This window comes from Camarhynchus parvulus, chromosome 3 (genome assembly GCF_901933205.1).
Source record: "Camarhynchus parvulus chromosome 3, STF_HiC, whole genome shotgun sequence".
Taxonomy (NCBI): domain Eukaryota; kingdom Metazoa; phylum Chordata; class Aves; order Passeriformes; family Thraupidae; genus Camarhynchus; species Camarhynchus parvulus.
In genome coordinates this window covers 30,641,831-30,659,786 of record NC_044573.1, presented here as the reverse complement: position 1 = coordinate 30,659,786, position 17,956 = coordinate 30,641,831, and the positions used below count along the sequence as shown (strand labels likewise).

At 54.2% G+C, this 17,956-nt stretch overlaps 1 long non-coding RNA gene across 2 annotated transcripts; it reads right to left on the bottom strand.

Annotated features, from left to right (window-relative positions):
• Window positions 1–1,802: 1,802 nt before the first annotated feature.
• On the bottom strand, window positions 1,803–16,588 carry LOC115902255. 2 transcript variants are annotated; one of them, XR_004060602.1, is made up of 3 exons: window positions 16,327–16,588; window positions 4,951–5,062; window positions 1,803–2,648 (listed from the first exon to the last, which is right to left on the bottom strand). It is a non-coding gene; the product is annotated as an uncharacterized LOC115902255 (long non-coding RNA). The 2 variants fall into 2 exon arrangements; XR_004060603.1 differs by lacking the exon at window positions 16,327–16,588 and adding an exon at window positions 15,023–15,146.
• Between the last annotated feature and the right edge of the window lie 1,368 nt (window positions 16,589–17,956).

Sequence of the window (17,956 nt, the reverse complement as noted above, 5' to 3'; positions counted from 1 at the left end):
AACACCAGCCCAGACCCCCTGAGTGCCTTCCCCATCATATCTGCAGGATCACAGCTGCTAAGGAAGTTACAGCCCTCCCATCCCCTCTCTGGGAAGCCACTGCTCTGTCCCAGTTTGACCCATGTCACTGGGGCCTGGCCTAATCTCATTTGCACAGGAGGGGAACCCTCATAATCCACAGATCTGTATTCATGCCAGGTAAAGCACAATCAACCTTTAGGCCATTGCTGTTTCCTGGGAAAATACAGGATTAACAGGGCCAAGTAATGGGAAATCCAAATGGCCCATTTTAGAAACTGTCTGCTACAAAAAAGGCTCTGGAGGGGAAACAATATTTTGATGGCTGTGGAGTCTTTTTCAAATTCATCAACCATAAAAGACAGGGAAGCAAGACTGTGTGTAGCATGACCCATACCGTTTTGGCTGGTCCATCACTTTTCCCACACTCCTGCTTGTCCTCAGAAGACTCCATGTGATCAGTGCCAAGACCCATCACAGGTTTTTGAGGGGTGCACTGGGGTACAGATCATTTGGCAAAGCCTTTGAGCCTCCTGTGATATGCAGAGGAAAGCTTCAGACTGACTCACACAAGTCTCCAGCTCCCCACTGGAGAGAGAAGGATGCCACTGCAGTTCTCAAAAATGTCACTCAGTTCACCTCCTGACCCACAAGACCTTCTGGCAATTATGGTGTCTGTAGGATACCACCAGAATCAGGATCCTGGGCAGCCCACCCTGAGACCCTCCCCAACCTTTTGCAAAGAGCAGAACTTACCTCCAAACACCTCCTGACATATGGGACTCTCCCCTTTGGGATGTCTCATGGTTCCCCTGCAATTTGTCACAGCTGGAGACTTCCTGGGCACCTTCTGCAAAGAAGAGGGCTGTCAGGTGGTGAGGCTGTGTGTCCCAGCTCTGAAGCTGCCAGCCAGCTCCCGCTGCAGGGGCTCTGCAGCTCTGCGCTCACCACTGTGCTTTAGCAAATGTGCATGGGCAAGAGCTGATGGTGCCCTACTGAGGAAGGTCCAGTCCCTCTGCCTGCAGGATGGGTGACCCCCTCACCACACGCAGAGCTTGGAAGCAGCCCCAGCGTAACTGAGCGCAAAGCCGTGAGTCAGTGGCTTGGTTTTTCCTGGGAATCAACTCCTATGGTGCCCATAGGAGCTAGAAGTCCCCCAACAAAGCACAGGGACTTCCAACAGGGACCCCAGTTCATCTTCCAGGAAGGTATAGGAAGGCAACATCTGCTCGCTGGTGGTGAAGGCACAGTGGGGATGATGCCACACCACGCTGCCCATGGGCAGAACACCCACTTCTACTGGGCATCTCTCCCTGTGTTGCTTCATTAATTTATTTTGCATTATTTTCTCTTCCCCCCTGCCCTTCTTCCTCCTCCTTCTTTCCCCCTAACCCATGAACAAGACTCAGAGCTAGAGGAGAGGAGAAAACCAGCACAGCTGCAGCTTGGATCAGCGGCGTGCTGGCAGGCAGGCACGCACAGCTGGGAGAGGGGAGCACGCTCTCACACACACAAAGCAGCACCAAATGGAGCCCATGGAAGAAGGCCAGGGCAGGCCAGTGACTCACATCCCTGGCCTCCATCAGCTTCAAACCGAGGAACAGCTGGTGAGTAGGTGACCAAGGCTGGCAGGAGATACCACAATGCTGGAGCCGTGCTGAGCACCCACAAGCCACTCAAGCATAGGATGGACAAACTCTCCTGACCTCGGAGGCTGCTCATCACATCGTGGGGGCAGCCAGATGCAAAGCACCACATCATCTTCTGCAGATCTGAGTCTAAATATTTATTCCCTTGTCCAAACCCTGACATGTCCCTCCTTTCTTCCTCATTTGTCAAAAGTGTCCATATCACCAGTGGCAAGAAATACTTAAATGGGAGAGAGATGGCACAGACTCAGCAGATGGGCAGAAAGGAGAGCGTGGTTTGCTCCTCACGAGCACCCAGGAGATGTGGAGAGCCCTTCCCATGGCAGAGGTGGAGAGTAAGGAGGCTGTTGTGGAAATTGCAGCTGCACCATGAGTTCCTGCTCTCCACCTCTTGGGTTATTCTCTCCCCTCCCCAAACACCCCAGTGACACAGCAGGGCCCAGGATGACTGCCAGATTCTCCTTGCTCAGAGGCTATTTAGTCTCCCAGAGAGGAGAAAGATTGCTCATGGGAAATTGCCAGCAGAGCAAAACCAGCACCTCTGAGGACACATAGCACCTTTGCAAAGGGCTTCCCAGCCCTGTCTGCACCCACTGCAGGGTCAGCTTCTTGCCTTCCTTGTCTTCTGTGACAGCAGTGGCCTGTGCCAGGGCACAGCTGTGGTGCAGGAGAGAGAGGAGGGAACAGGGCCCTGAGCTGATGCAGCAACTGCATATACCTCTCAGTGCACCGTGTTTCAGCAGCTAAACAAAGACTTAAGGCTTCTGCCGTCCTCTGCAACACTTCCACTGCTGCAGTGCAGCCCTCTGTCGTTTGCTGTGGCCCAGCTGAACATCCTGGTGCTGGTCTCCTCGCAGTATGAGTTCCTCCCAGTCCTTGGCAGCATCACTTCTGTTTGGGATGCTGACTCCCCAGCTTGACAGAACACAGACACAGCACAGACCACCAGAAGAGAAGCTGGTAAAGCACCATTTCATTGCCCTGCAGAAAAATGGGAGAGGATACTGTACGGTCCAGAGCGGTGGTACAGCCGCATCCAGCCCTGCCTGCCCCCAGAGCCCCCATCTTCATCCATTTCCTCTTGCACATCTGCACTTCCCAGCATGCCATGGTCTGTGATGCCTGGCTCTGCTCTTCCCTCCCCTCCTTGCCCTGGGGTAGGGATCACACAGCCTCCTGCTGATGCAGAATGTGATGCAGGATACACCACCACCCTGAGCTGCCATGAGGTGCAAGTTTGAGGTAGCTGGAAAGCAGTGGTATAAGCTGACCAACTCTACTGTGCCTAAGAAATCATACTATCTCCACTCCAAGTGCCATCTCCAAACCAGGGTATACCACTCACAGCTTAAAGATAGGGCACTGTCATTCTGGCATGAAGGAGAAAGAAAATGAAGGCAAAAAATGAAGAAAGTTTAAGTTTCCTTCACCCTGACCAAACATTATCACCATTCCAGCAGATCTATGACAGCAATGACACAAGGGACAGGCATTGCAGGTAAGTCTGCTCCTCCCCAGTGCTGTGGACCTGCAGTCACTCTTCCCATGCCAAGCGCTGTTATTCAGCTGGTTTTAACTAGGCCATGCTAAAATGTTTGGGTTGAACTTAATCTTGCTGGTTAGCTGCCTAATGCTGAAGTATCTAAGCAAATAGCGTTATAAAATATATAATTTCAGCCAAAATGATTCATCTACTTCCAAGAACATTGTAAGGGGAAATGCTTTGGTTTCTCTTGCTTTTGTTACAGAGAAATCTGATGACCTTTTCTTTGAAGAGCTCTTCAAGCTGCATGTTTTTGGCATACAGACTTGAAGTTTGGCAAAAGGAGAAGCAGGGAAGGCCTTTGGTTTAGTCCAGATGCACCCTTTGCTGCCGCCAAACTTAGCCAAGCCTTTGAAATGTTCCGTTTCACATGTGCTCCCTTAAGGCAGTCTTACAGAGCTCACCGGCCCAATTCCCTGAAACTTTTCCCCTTTCAGGATGCATTCCAGCCAAGGGCTGAGCAGGATTTCCAGAGGAGCAAAGCTATGGATCACTGCAATCCAAATCACAAGCCAGGACGATCCCTGAGATGAGGCAGCTGCTGCCACCTCACACCTGGCCCCATCCTGGCTCGGACAGAATGAGCAGTGCATGCACAGGCATTTGGGGAAAGGTGCTGATGGGACCAAGAGACAAACCCAGGAACTGTGGTGAGGAGGGAGGATTTGGGATGGGAATTTGACTGAAGGGAAACTGGACTGAATCTAGGAAGGAAAAGGAAGGTGAATCTCCATTAGGGCTCAGAATGAAGAAATGCAACCAACTGAGAGCACGGGACGATGATGCAGAGGATCCTGCAAGGCTGCAGCCCTGGAGAGAGCTGAGATATCCCAAGAAGGAATAAGGAGGGGGGCAGGAGGAGGGGGCAGCCAGCTGCTGAGTATTTCCAACAATAAATGAGGCAAACACTCATTTAAACCAAGAGGTGTTGGACAGCATTGCAGGCAGAGGTGACAGCCAAAAGGTGTGCAGGGAGCATAAGAGCTGACTTTGGAGGTGTCAGGGCAAGACCGCATCTGCAAAAAGGTTTCTTTTAACAGGAGGTATGGAGGCGTAGCTGCATGTCTTGGGAATACACTGTGAGGGCTCCTGCTGATAGGGGGTGAATCAGTCCTACACCATGATGCCCTGCTAATGGAAACCAACAGAGCCCTTTAAGAGTGAGCTGAGAGTCTGTGAGAGGTGTGCAGGCTCCCCTCTCGGAAGACAGAGGAGGGAATTCACCAGAAAGTCATAGACTGGAAATCAGGACACTGCTCCCAAACAGGGAGGGACGCATCCTGCATGCTGTGGTGCAAATGAAACACTCCAATGTGTCTGAGACTCAGAATAGCACTATTTGTTTATTTATTTATTTTCATTGTGATGGCTCTGGTTTTGCTTGGAAGCAGCTGCACTGAAGTCTTCACAGCTCTGAGGTCTCCAACCTCAGCTGTAGCCCAAAGGAGGGCAGAAGGTTTGGAGATCATCCAAGAAAACATTTGAAGCTTGTGAGCCTTGTTTCCCACTAGCATTAGGAGCCCCCTTCACAGTCATACTTCATTAGCTGTAGGAACCAGTAAAAACAGACTTTAGTCTTTCCTGGAACCACTGTTCTCCATGAATGAGCAGTCAACACTACCAGTCTCTGCTTTTGCTTTGTTTTTCCCTTAAGGAGGAAAATTTTCCTACCACTTTCTTAAAAATAAAGACATGCAAAAGCAACACACATTAAAAAAAAATTAAAAAAGCAGCACTTACCCTCACACAGCAGCAAAGCCTTTTCATTTTTCTCCCAGAATCCCACAGGAAGCCCAGAACAAATCCAGTCACTTTTTCTTAGGAAGCACATCTCCTCTTCCTGATCTCATACCTAGGAAAGAGCAGGAAGTCTGTATTCAGGCTGTGTCAGCAGCATGGGGGTGGCTCGTCCATCTTCCCAGCCAAGGTGCCAGCCACTGACTCATCCACCACGGAAATCAGGGCACTTGAAGCAGAAGAATGGAGAAAGCAGTGGTCCATGTCATTCCAAGTGCAGCACTTTGCCAGGACATGGGGTCACAGGTTCTGGCAGGCCTGATAGGCAGAGCTGGACCTCAAGCTGTGGGGAAAATTATGAGGAAAATTTGTGCATGTGGGGGCCATTGGGGAAGGGAGCATTGGTGGGCAGCTCTCCCCTGAAAGGCTTTCTGTATGGAGTGGCTGGAGAGTATCTCTTGGAGCTTTCTCTTTGTATTAGAATATCTTGAGTCAGAAGGGACCCACAAGGATCATCGAGTGCAAATTATAACTAAGTATTGAGTATTGAATTTTTTATTCTGCTGTAATAGCAGGTTCTGTATTCTGCAGGGAGCTTTTACTTTTTAACACACACCTGAACTCCTGAAAGCTGGGCAGTCTGGCAAAATGCCCTCCCTCCCCCAGGCCTTCCCTGTGGAGAACAAGGGCTGCCTCCTGGTCCCCAGGTCCTGCCCTGCCAGACAATCCTCTGCCATGGAGGCTCCCATTCAGCACCATGGCCATGGAACCACATTTTGTTAGCAGGGCACACAGTGGGATCAGTGCTCCGGCTAGGGTGCTCAGCCTGCAAAAGGACAAGATGGTCATGAGCTACCTGGACTGTAGCTCCCAGGAGACAGAGCAGTATCGATACCAGGTCTGTGTTTTAACCTCTCTCTCTAGAGGAAGGCTGGGCAGGCATCCAAACTGGAGTAGTCCTCAGGAACTGTACAACCCAAGTGGCTTTCACAGAGCATTTGGCATCAGAAGGAGGACCAGATGAGATTTGGCTGCTGAAGTCCTTCTGCCCTCAACTTTCCCTCCACAGGGTGGCTCCTGCCAGCTGTTTCTCCATCTTTTCACCACAGCACTTTCTGTTTTGGCCAAGCCGAAAGATGAGCCTTTCCAGCCTCAAAGCTGGGAATCTGCCGAGGGGAGCTAGACTTTAGCAGAGATCACTTGCCTCACAAATTGATCTGAGAGCTCCTCCAAGGGGCAATGGCACTGCTAACCCACCATTTCTCTCCTCCTGCTTATCCACAGGTGTCTGCAGAGCTGTCAGACCTGCGATGGTCAGCAACCTCAGGCGTCTGCTCCACTTTCCCTGGGAGAGACAGCCAGGACACTTCTCTGAGCTCGAGCAGCTCCCACGCAGCGGGCCAGCGCTCAGTGCCAGGGGATGTGTGTGCAGAGCCAGCCGGAGGTAGAATTTGAGCCTGCTTTCTCTGAGACACTCAGGGCCAAGTCCAGAGGAAAAGGCAAAGAAAGGCTTTGCTGTCAGAGTCAGGGTTTACAACCAGCCATAAATGGCCTCGGTCCCTAAAGTTCCCATGGTGACAGCCCTGATGGGAACAGAGCTGTCTCCTCTGTCCAGTCCCCACCAGCCCTTCCCAGGTCAGGGGGTGCAGCTGCCTAGCACAGCCTGGGTGAGCTCACCCAACTCCGGTACCCCTGAGATGGGCAATGAAGTGCAGCCCCAGCTCCAGGGCAGCAGCAGCCAGGGCACCTTGCACAGCATCCCTATAGGTATGAGCTGCAAATGCAGCAGCTTTGGACCTTGATGCTTCTCCTCCAGCTGAGTACACGGTCTGGTATTCACCTCCTTCCACTCAGATTCCAACAGGCAAGAGATTGGAGACAGCAATGGATGGACCGTCTCTCCACTGGACACAGACACAGAAGACCTTCCACCAAGGTCAAAAGTAAGCTTTCTGGAGAGAAAGGCTGTTTTGCAACACATGGTCTTTGCTACAAGCTTCACTTCATTTACTAGCTGGTTTTCTTTGCTGGTGTCTGGACAACTTGACTTATAACTCTTCCCAAAACATTATATTCTCTTGCTTGTTATATCAGTTTGCTTACTTAATGCATTCAGAAGGAGGAGAGGCCCTGCAGAGGCATCAGTGTGCAGTGCAGATCTAGGTTTGCTCCCAGGGAAGGCTCTCTGACCTACTGGAGACCGTGGGCGAATCACTTGGTTCTTCTGTGTCAAAGACTCCTGTGCATTAAAAAAAGACATAGCTTTTTGCCTGCTCTTGCTCTGTCTTGCATGCTGTTAGAGAAAAATCTTGTGGAGATAGATGGATGGACCACATCCCACCATGGGAGCTCCTCTAGATTCCCAGCAAATGTGACTGGTCCCAGCAGATTATCCCTGCTGTGGACACGGCTGCCTGAGCCTATTACCCCTGACTCCCCACAGAGATAATGGGAAGAAAAAGCATTTTTAGGACTTCACTGAGAGATCCTGTTTGATTCATCTACTTGAGGATGAAACAACTGATGCCTGTAAGTGCTACCGGCTGCTCATGAAGTCCAGGACATCCTGGTGACATTAGGTGTCTCCACTGCAGAGCCTGAGACGTGGTCAGACAACTCATGCTGGCCATGGCAGCGGCAGTTAGGATGCACAGATGGTGTGGCTCCAGTGAGTGAAAGAGCTGACTTTCCCCAGTCATCTCTCTGTGTGTAATTCCTCTTAAGGCAGAAGGCTTTGCCTTGGCTGGTTATGGCATCACTGTGCAATGAACATGAGTCACTGCTCTAACAGGCTGAATTACGACTCCTTGCTTGCCGAGTTTAAAACAGAGGAAGGCAGCTTGAGCACATGGAAGGGCCTAAGCATGTGAAAAATGTTCTCTTTTCAAAACTGCCATTAGCCAATTGGAAATCTCTGTATTTGGGTTGCAAGTCTATGCCAAGTCTCTGTCTGAGGCTCAGTTCAAACACTCAGGCTATATAATCCCTTCCAGTCTGGGCTCATAATGGAAATGCCAACAGACCGTTAAGCACAGCAGTATTGCCAGGTTTTGCTATAATTAAACACACACAGGAAAAGGTATAAATAACCAGGTTAAATTAAGGCAGGGGGCTGTGACTGAAGGGATCTCCGGGAAAGCCTGAAACCTGGTTGTGCCTGACTGGTTCAGGGGTGGTCGACAGGGGACTTGGGATTTGTGCCTGGCTCAGGTGAAGGCTCTCTAGCAGATGCTGTGTATAAAAGTGAAGTCAGCTGGCAACAAGCCCCTGCAGAGCATGATGTTGCAGCTCCCAGGTCTGTGCTCCTGCCCTTGAGGAGCAGCTAAACCTTGTCTTACAGAAAGCCAGGTGAGGGGGAAAATGGGAGTCTTGCTGCCTTCTGAGTCACACTCGACCTTGCTGGGTTTATTTGCCCTGTTCGGGGCCCATGTTTGTTGTTTGCCACCTTGTCCTCATTTCCACAATGACCAGATGAAGTGGCCTGAGGAAATTATGATGTAGGAGCCATAGATAGAAAAAGTTAAATATATAGCAAAGAAAGAGTGGCAGAGGAGGCAGAGACTTCTTTCTGGGATGTTGGTTCCTGCAGACCACTCGGTCCCCCAAGGGAAGCACCTCTCTGCAGCAGGCATTGCGAGGCGGCCAGCAGAGACACGGCAGGATCCGCTCTCTCCTCTCTGCAGATTGTTCCCTTTGACATCCCAGCTGTCTGGCAATAAACCCCCCTGTATGTAAATGCTGGGGAAAGGGGGAACACCCCCAAAGGGGACACTAGCTTAGGTGTGCCAGCAGACAAGTAAAGCTAGAAAAAAGGCAGATTCACAAGAGAAACATTCCCAAGCCAGCCCTTTTCCTTCTGATGATGTGTGTAAGTAACACCACAGGGATGCTGCAGGACTCTCAGGGAAGGCAGCATAGGCTGCAGGATGCACCAATGCCACTGCAGAGTCCCATCCTCACTCAGGGCAGCAGTGCCAGGTCCAGAACTTTTCAGCAGAATTAGCTGCACGCACACATCCCTCATGGTTTTCCTCTTGTGACTCTAATTCAGTTTGAATGAGTTTTCTGGGCCAACTCTTCTAAATTTGTATCAGTATCCAGGGAGCTTTAGTAAATAGCACAGTAAATATTTGTTTTTGATATTTGTTTTTCAAAAAGACAATGAGGCAGCAGCCACGCACCAGGACACGGCCACGCGTGCGACCTCAGGCGATCGCGGAGCTCACCCCGCAGCCAAAAACCGAGGCTCGCTTTTCTGTCTAAAGAAATAACTTCACTGGGATTAATGTGAAAAAGACCCCCTCCACTGAAACCAGATCCATGCATGTTCTAGCACATACATATTATTGTGTATGGTCGTAGATCTTTCTGACCAGAGTCGTCATGCACCAAATCTTGCACTTTCCAAAAAAAGAAAGAGCTCATTTCCAGCCTGCAAGACCAACTCTGACCTCAGCTTGTGCTTCCCCAGCTGAGCTAATAACACTCCCAACCCCCAAAATATGGAGGCAGCTCCCAATGGAAATGTTAAAGAGCCGTAATTCCAGAGGATGTGAATGGCTAATTCTGTACATTCAGATGAAACAGAGGGGAAATATACTGAATGGGGCCCATGTATAAGATCATATGAAATGTAAAAAGACTTGTTGTTCAGCGCACACACTGCCTCTTCAATCTAGTTCTGTTTAAATGCCCATTCTTTTCATTTGGCATCTCCTTGTCCCTCGATGGCTGAATCAAAAGAGGAACGAAATAATGACACAAAGATTTTTAAAAACTCAGCTCCAGCTGCAGCAGGGAGAAGCCTGAAGCGAAACGTGAGAGCGTACGGCTCTTTGTTAAGGCTTCCTTGGCTATAGAATATGGTATATGAAACGCCTGGCGGATCCCGTTTGGTCCTATGGAGGGAGAGCTCTTAAGGTGGCTCTCTTGGGTTTGTGGAGGATTGAGGGAAGCCTTCCCCACATTTGCAGGCAGCAAGCGTCCCACCTGCAGATACCCTAGGGTCCAGATGGTTCCCCCTCCCAGCACCCCGGGGGCCCAAGGCACTCTCTCCCCTGACAGTGGGTGGTCCAGCCCTTTTTTGTCTTTTGCTTCATTGTAGCTGCCACTTTACATCGGGAAACTGAACTCAGCACTTCTTGCTGGGAGATGGTTCCAATTTATACAGATTTCTAAGAAATAAATACGTTTTATTCCGTGCCTCTGAGGTATTTTTGCATGCCCAGCTGGCAGAGCCACACATACAACTGCTACAAAGTGCTGGTGCCAGTGGAGAGCAGCTCACAGTCCCAGGCCACAGCTTTTCCCAAACTCTGCATTTGGAAGTTGGTGGAACAGTCGTTGCCCTCATGACTGCAGGGACCCCATTGTCACCATCCCAGCAGGGTTGGGACCAAGCTGGGGCAAGGCTCCTGTCACCTCCGTATCTCCGGCAGCCACAGGTCCTTGCACCAGATGCTCCATCACGGCCTCCCTGCAAATGCTGTATTCTGGTACAGGGCATCACCCAGAGCATCCACTTCTGGAAAGGAAAACCACCATTGCCTCAGCTCTCTGGCAGATGAGAACCCAGGAGAGATGGTGTGGTGCAGAGGAGGAGGCTTCTGAGGATGGGGCCAGCTCTCCCCACTGCCACTCAGTCCCCTGGCCAGTGCCATGACAGAAACACCAAAAAACATCCAGTAAGTGCTGTGGTGACCGGCTCCCCACAGCTGAGAAACTTGGAGCCATATTGCTTAATCTAAACAAATGTTCAGTGAACGTCAACAATAATTCATTTTCCGTGGGCTGAATTCTTTTCCTCTCCGAGGCTCTTCCAGCAGCTGTGGCTGATTTCTGCTTATGCCCAGCATGCCTTCCCCAGGACCCCCCACCCACCTTCATGGTGGTTCTCAGCATGTCCACTCACAGACACCAGCCCTTGCCACATGCTGGGAGCGGGCTCTTTCCAGGGGCTCCTTGGGGGAAAACCCAGTGATGCTGGCATGCCTTGAGCCAGCATCAGCACTGAAGGCCCAGTATGCAACCCGTGCACCTGGACAGGTATGAAAATCACTCCCCAGCAGTGAAGGATTCTCTGTACTCTGTGTTACTTGGGAAGCGGAGCCCCTGTATGTTGTGCCTACCCCACCTCACAGCTGCTGGCACCACAGGGGCAGCACGAGCAGAGTGCCATGCCTGCACAGGCAGCAGGATGCTTCCCTGCTGCAAGGAGCACAGGTCTGCCCTGCTCAGCTCTTTGCCTGCCACGAGGATCCTTGCAAAGCACCAGGGAGAAATTTCCAAAGGCATTTGGTCACCTGAGTGCCCCTGGTTATCTTTGCTGAATAAGGGGTGCCATGACCACTGCTGCCAGGGCTGCTCCCTGGCCACGTGCGCTGCCGGGGGACATCAGGAGACGCATCACCTGCCTGTCCTGGGGGCTGGTAAGGAGCAGCACGCTCCTCCACAGCCACTGAAGCCACCTCATGACGCTTGCACGCGTGGCTGCCAGAAGGCTGTCATAGTGCAGGGGAGGACAGCCAGAGGGGCCATGTGATCCCCTCGCTGCTATTCCTGGTGCCCCGTGAGGCTGGAGGACTGTCACACGGAGTGAGGATCACCCGGCTGTAGCGTACAAGCCAGGTGAGTCCAGCTGTGGTGACAGAAAATTCCTAATTAGTTCATTACATCAGAGGGCCAAACACTCAGAGTCATTACCCGAGGATGGCCTACGTGCCCGGCAGGGCATACTCCCCTGATCCCTGCTTCCCAAAACAGGACTGGGAGAGCCAGACAAGCTCACCCTGGAAAAGGGACATGATGTGTGGTGTGCCCAGCAGGCCAACAAGCTCCAGGTCCCGCAAACCACATGGGGAAAACCCAGGGAAACAAAGTTCCAGGCACGCAGCAAATGGCTCGAGTGTGGCTGTCCTACACGGCAAGGTCTCATCCTGCCCCGTGCATGGATGTGGAGTGAGTGGCCCCCACAGCCACGGGGACCTGAGCACAGGATGGTGCACAGCACGCCAGCTCCCTCATCCTGCCCTCCTCCACATGAGGCTGCAGGCAGGCATTATCCCCTCCTTTCCAACCGCTGCCTGAGGACAGAGATCTGGGCACACATTTGGATGCCCCTCAGCAAAGTGGTGTCAGGGCAGCTCCCTGTGTGCAGGTTTGCAGAGGGATCCTCTCCCCGTGAGCTCAGCCAGACACCGTGTGAGTGCCCGATGGTGGGTCAGAGCCTTGGCACACACCCACTCCTGCAGCACCACAGAGCACTGGCACTGCTGCCTCAGAGGTAGCACAGGCAGGTTTGGCAGGGATTTATGTATCTTGGAGTAGCTTTCCCTGTGGTGGTAGCTGGAACTGATTCTGAATACTTAGCTGGTTTAATGTGAAAACAAAAATCCCTGGATTGACAGCTTGTCCGAGCAAGGCACCATTTGGGTTCCTGGCAGCCAAGCAGTGAGAACTAATGCTGGTCACAGGGTGGAGGTAAGAAACTGCAGGCCCAGCTGAGCAGCTGGGCTCTGCTCCATGCTTCATCTGCAGTTCAGATGCTCTTCTTTCCTCAAGCCAGGCTAACACAGGGTGGCAAGGTGTGCCCTCATCCTGCCTGGGCTTGAGCCCCATCAAGGTCTGTGATGCCAGGGCTTGGAGGTGCTGCAAAGTGCAAAACCAGGCAGGGACCTCCTGCCCACCACAATGTGGAAGCATCTATGTCACTACAGGGTCTCCTGTCCTGCTCCTGCATCCCGTCACGGCCCCAGGGGCACCTCACTCCACTGGATGGAGAGTTCTCCTCTTGCCTGCTCTCTGGATGAAGGATGGTGCAGGATGCCACTGAAGCACAGACACCTTTAGAGTAACCACCTCCCAGCACACAACAATCCTACCTAACTGGTTCAGACAAGGAGTGATAAAAAGCCCTGTGTCCTGCTGAAACCACTGTGGGATTTAGGGCAGGCAGGTGGGATCATCCAGGCTAGAGCAGGACCAAAGTGCCTGAACTGGTGCCCAGACAGTTCCAAAGGCACCACCAGATCTGCATGACATCATTCCTGGGGCACAGCTGGCCATGCAGAAGGGGTCAGTGCTGCAGCACCATCCTTGCCCATCCCATGAGTAACGTGGGTACTGCTGAAAAGCAAGCACTGTGCTGGCACTTTCTGTGGGGTCCCTGGCCCCACACCTCAGGACAGCTGTGCTCCTGCATAGTGGCATGGGGGTGGACATGGATAAGTACCCCCAGCAGGAACTGGGTCAGTGTTCTCTCTGGAAAAGCCATGTTAGACCTTCTCTCCTGGGGAAGCTCCTCTCTCAGAGTCTCATCCAGAGCTCCCCCTGAGTAGCTCTGCACCTCCAACACTCCCGAGAAGGAAACCTCACCAATGCAGGCAGACAAAGCTGCCTCTGAAGGAAATTTCATTCCCCATGTGACAGAATGAGCAGGGTGGATAGGAAGGCAGTGATTGTCCCAGTTCACTCCTTGCTGGGAACAGCAAGGGCTGGCTCCTGGTGCATTGCAGGCACGATCCACACCCGCCCCGGGGGGAGAGGGAAGCTGTGGGGCTGTGCTCAGTCACTTCTTCCGCTCAGTCACCCGTCCCACAGCTGTGCCAGCGAGCTATTGTCCTGGTCCCTACAGTGGGAATTCCCAGATCCAGCTGGAAATGACCAACACATAAAGTCCCAGGTGAGCCTCGGAGGCCCCAGAAACGAACAAAAAAAAAAAAAAAAAAAAAAAGGGGGGGGGCTTTTCCTCTCCTTTTATCAAAGCAGACCTCACTTCCTGCCTCTGCCAGCAAGCATCAGGGAGTTACTCAGCTCCTTCTCCCGGCTTTCCCCACCAAAGGGGATCTCTGATGCAAGTGGTGGGTCATTGGAGAGCAGGATGTGGGGCTGTGAGCACGCCTCAGGGCACAAAGAAGCTGCAGAAGAAGAGGATGCCCCGGCACTGCCCTGCGAGGGCATGGAAACGGGCAGCAGGGGCTTTGCTGACCGCACGGGGCGGCTGTGCCCCCCAAAGCCCAGCCGGCTCCCGGCACCCCGCCCTGGGAGCGCCCACAGCGCACCGAGGGGCCCGTGCAGAGCAGCGCTGGGCCACGCCGGGGCCCCAAGTCACGGCGGCAGTCCGGTGTAAAACCCGCGCGGTGCCGCTCGCCCGGGGCGCGGGCAGCCGGGCGGTGCCGGTGCCGGAGCCGGAGCCGGATCCATCTCCATCTCCTCGAGGACACCTTAACGGCGGTGCCCGCGGGCGCCTCCCGCCGCCCGCCCCGCTCGGCTCCCGCCGCTCCTCGCGGGAAGCAGCTGACTCGGGGCGGCTGCCAGCGCTGCTGGCTGCTGGATCCGGCCGCGGCAACGTGCAGCCCGACATGTAAACCGGGCAGGCCTATGCTAATGGCGGGGGGAGGGCGCCTGGCGCAGGGGCGAGGGGGACGGAGGTGGAGGCCGGAGCACAGCCAGAAAATTCCCCCCGTCTCCGCCCCCCCGCTTCTCCATCACCACCTCCCCGCATCCATCTGCCTCCCCTCCTCCTCCTCCATTCATAAAATCCGGGCGGCACTGCCACCTACCGTAGCTGCGAGGGCCGGCCCGCCGCTCCGCTGGGCCCGCGGGCAGCCCCCAGCCCAGCCCCCAGCCCAGCCCGCGGCTCCCGGTCCCACCGCCAGCCCCCGACCCCGCAGCCTCCCCAAAGCCCACACCAGGCTTCCCACGGGGCAGAACGGCAATGCTGTCGCTGCCCTTAACACCAAGTTGGGGTCTCTCTGCCCAGCCCCTCACGCCAGCCTCAGGTGTGCCCCAGCTGTATTTGGGGTGGTCTCCTCGCCACCCTCGGGGTGAGCACCGCCGAGAGCTGAGCGGTCAGCCCCACTGCCGCCCAGCCTGCTGGAAATCAGAAGACAGAGACGGCAGTCTCCTACCTATGCTCTCTGGATTCCCACCCATAGGGAAACCCCTAACTCCTGTTTTCAAGCACTTCCTTAAAACCACAAAGCCCTCTCTCGGCACGGGGGAGATAGAGGAGATAAAAGCCTGAGACAAGTCATGGGCCTCAGGTTTCAAAAAAAGAGATTAAAGTAGCACATACCCGCCAGGAGAAGGGTGAGCGAAGCCGTCAGTCATAGTCCCTGCTCAGGAAGAAACCCTCCCAGGGCCAAACAACCCCTTCCAGGAAGAGACACTGAGGGGCAGCCCCTTTTCCTCGGCAATCCCTTTCCAATTCCCCGCTGGGGAGGGCCGAGACTCCCACCGCCCTCTCCTTCCTTTGTAGCGTTCTACTCTCCCTTCTCAGCACACAATGGGGCAATCCCTGGTTGGGTCTGATTCCACATCCCTTACCAGCACCCACAGGAATAAACTCCTGTGCCTTCCCACACCAGGAGACTCTCCCCAGTCCCGCATGACTTTCTTTTCCTTCCTCCCTCCCTCTCTCTCCTGTAACAAAGGATAGTTATCCCCAGTCAATAAAGAATGGCAGCCCCACACGCCAGTGGGAAGTGAGCAGCCCTGCAGGGCAGCAGGGGTTGCACCTCCAGGCCCATGGGCACGTGAACAGGAGCAGCAGGCTCTCTGGCCAGGTGTCCCCCCTGGCAGCATTTCAGCTCACACCAGCCTCCTTCTTTGTTCAGCACAGTTCCCCCCACCAGGTCTGAAGCCTCGATGAAGTGGGAGGAAGGGAACAGGGGGAATTTGGACAGGCCCAACAGAACCTGCGCAGGGGTCAGCGTGTGCAATGCCTGTGCAGGTGGAAGACCTTGTGCTTGAAGCTGAATGGGGAACACTGAGCATCTCTACAAGGAACAGAGGGAGGGAGGGAAGTAGGGAGGAAGAGAGGAAAAAAAATCTTGTGAGTGCAGAGTTTGCAAAATGAGCTGGTGGTAAATAGCTGGAGGATAGACAGCGTCTCTGTACGTGAGGCGCAGCACGGAGAGCTGCACCTGAGCGAGGCTGGGCCACTGCTCGCTCCAGCATCACACGTCACTCACTGATGCATCCTCCTCCCCAGCCTGCTCTCTCTGCACCAGCTCCCCCGCCTCCACCACGAAAATGCAGAGGGAAAAACGGGTTCCCCCCCACGCTCAGTGCAGCCACAAAGCAGAGCTGGGAGAAGCACAACTGAACTTGATTCAAGGTCCAGCAGGTGCCTGCCAAGGGAGATTCAGTACCACGAACCTCCCGATCCCCTTTTCCTGCTGGGAACCCACAGCCCCTCGGGCTCAGTGTCTCCCCACGCCCCCGCTCAGCTGCTTTCTTCCCTGAGCAATGGCAGCCGTGTTTGCCAACAATCCCTGCTCGCTAGTGCTGCTAACCAAGGCCCTTTGTTCCCCTCGTCGTGCAGCCCTCCTTCGCATTCCGCGGCTAGACGCTGAGGCCCGACACAACTCATCTCACCTGAGGTGCTCCAGACGGGAGACCACCAGCTTTCCCCTCCCTCCTCTGAAAGACCAGGCAAAACTCACACAACACCTGGAAAACGTGTCTCCCTCCCTACGTGGGAAAAGGAAGAGCAGCCATCCTTTCCCTGGAGAGAGGCGCGCCCAGGGGTGTGTGTGCCAGCACACGGTGCCCCGTGTGCAGCTTTGCAGGGCGCGCTCCCCGGGCCCGCCGGGATGGCCGGTCCCAGGGGCGGCAGCCGGCGCTCCCGCCGCCCGGGGCCGTGCGAAGGCAGCCCGGCACCCGCCTGACACCCTGTGGCCGCCGGCCGCCTTGCAGGGACGTGGAGCGGGACAGGGATGGGGATGGGGATGCTGCGTGGGAGAGGGCACACAGGGTCTCTTAGCGGAGCAAAGCTGACAGGAGCAGGGAGGAGCCACAGACCGGGCACATGCCTGGCTCCTGCCACCCGCCATGCAGGGATGAAATTCTACATACTTTAATAAAGCGGCACACACGTGTCCCAGCAGTTTCCATAAGTGCCCATGGATTCAGCCCAGCACGTCCAGGAGGAAAAGAATTTCAATTTACTGCTAGATGATGCCACAGGCTCATATGAGAGTGCAGACCTCTTGCTCTATGGCAGCGTGTGACAGCGGGGGCTGTATAATAATGCCCCAACAGATGGGAGGCTCCTAAGAACATCCACATGGGTTTCAAGCCCCTCAGAGATTCTTCGCTAATGCACAGCGAGGCCTCTTCCCTGCTCCTCCCTGGCTTCACTCACCTCCTGCCAGAAGGATGAATTTTTACTTTCCAAGGTGCGAGGGCTGGGGTCTCTGCAGGGGCTGCAGTAAAACATCATTATTTGCACACCACCGACCCCACAGGGCACCCTCTTTTTGCATCCGCATGTGAGGGTCACAGTGACCATGTGTGGTATGTGTCCCACCCAGGTCGGGAGGGGGGACACCCTCGTGCCAGAGTGCCACCCCTGGCAATTCCCATTGCTCAGCGCTGAGCCTGCAGCAGGACCCCAGCCCAGGAAAACTCCTGCAGCAGCTGTGGGTGGAGCTAGCACTCACACTTCTTAGGGAAGTGGGAGGAATAGCTCCATGGGGTGCTCCAGGGGAGTTACTGATACTGAGCAGCCTCCTCTTTGCTCATCCCTGGAAAAGCTGCCAGTACACTGGGGGCAGGGGGAGGTGAAGGTGTTTTTCTTGAGAGCTAAGCCTCCTTGGAGCAGGAAGCCCTTGCTCCAGATGATCTCCTAGGTAACCCAGATGAAGCCCTGCGACCTTGATAGGAAAGCTTATCTCCATTTAGGAGGGAATTCTTTGTGTACTCTCACTGACCTGCCTCCTGTCTCCGTTTTACCAACCCCAGTGGAGGTCCCACCCTTTCTCCTCTCAAGGCCTTGAAGGGAGTCCTCCAAACCCCACCAAGCATGGCACATGGCTTGATTCTGCTGCAGGAACATCAGCCGTGCCCATGGAGCTGGTGATCCCTGCTCACAGCATTCATCCCTGGCCTCCCCGGGCATCCACAGCTCCGCAGCCTCGGCAGGACAAAGGCCGTGCCTCATTCCCAGGCCTTGCTGGGGCAGAGCTTCCCTTGCTGAGAGCTCATTGGCAGCGGGGCAGTGAAG